This window comes from Bison bison, unplaced genomic scaffold, assembly GCF_000754665.1.
Source record: "Bison bison bison isolate TAMUID 2011002044 unplaced genomic scaffold, Bison_UMD1.0 scf7180017863482, whole genome shotgun sequence".
Lineage (NCBI taxonomy): Eukaryota > Metazoa > Chordata > Mammalia > Artiodactyla > Bovidae > Bison > Bison bison.
The window spans coordinates 18,773-20,199 of NW_011494054.1; positions in this window are offsets into that span (position 1 = coordinate 18,773).

The following is a 1,427-nucleotide window of genomic DNA, read 5'->3' on the forward strand; positions in this document are numbered from 1 at the left end:
GTTTTTATTTCTCTTGAATAAATTTCCGAGGAATGGAATATTAGCTTCTATGGTAAGTCTGTGTTCCACTTTTTAAGAAACTACTAAACTGTTTGCCAAAGTGGCTCTCAATTTTATATTCCCATCAACGATGTATGGGAGGGGGGTTCTGGTTTCTCCACATCTTTTCCAAAACTTGGTATTATCTGTTTTTTATTACAGCAATTTTAGTGGATATGTAGTAGTATCTCAATGTGGTTTTAATTTGCATTTTCCTAATGACTAATGATGTTGAGCATCTTTTCATGTGATTACTAGCCTTCATATTTCTTTGGTGAAATGTGTATTCAAATATTTTGCCCACTTTTAGACTGGATTGTTTTATTACTGAGCTGTAAGAATTCTTTGTATAGTCTCGATACAAGTCTCTTATCAAATAAATGATATGCAGATATTTTCTCCACTTCTGTGGCTTGTCTTTTACCAGTGATATCTTTGAAGTGCAGTTTTTTATTTTGGTGAAGTCTAATTTATTTTTTTATTTTATGGATTATGCTATTGGTGTCATATCTAAAAATTCTTGCCTACCCCAAGCTCACAAAGACTTTTTTCTCCTATGTTTTCTTCTTGAAGTCTATAGTTTTAGCTCTTACTTTTAAGTCTGATCTGTTTTGAGTTAATCTTTTTATGGTATGAAGTAAAGATCTAAGTTTACTTTTTTTCCTATATGGGTATCCAGTTGTCCTAAGCCATTTGTTGAAAAGACTATCCTTTTTCTAGTGAATTGTCTTGGTACCTATATTGAAAAGCAGTTGACATACATGTAAAGGTTGATTTCTTGAATTCTTTTCTATTGATCTGTATGACATACTCTCTTGATTACTGTGTCTTTACAGTAAGTTTTTAAATCAGGTAGTAGAAGTCTTCCATATTTTACAACACTGTAAAGCAACTGTACTCCAATAAAAATTTAAAAATAAAAATCAATCCTCCAACTTTGTTCTTTTTTCAAATTGGCTTTGACTATTCTAAGTCCTTCAAATTTCCATATAAATTTTAGGTTCGGCTTGTCAGTTCCTCCAGAAAAGCTTGCTGTAACTTTGGTAGGGATCACATTAAATTTATAGATCTCACCTAGAGGGAATTACTATCCTGACAATATTGGTTCTTCCAATTCATAAATATGGAATTCTCTCCATTATCTTCTCTCTGTCATGTTTTTTTTTTAAATTTTATTTTATTTTTAAACTTAACATAATTGTATTAGTTTTGCCAAAATATCAAAATGAATCCACCACAGGTATACATGTGGTCCCCATCCTGAACCCTCCTCCCTCCTCCCTCCCCATACCATCCGTCTGGGTCATCCCAGTGCACTAGCCCCAAGCATCCAGAATCGTGCATCGAACCTGGACTGGCATCTCGTTTCATACATGATATTTTACATG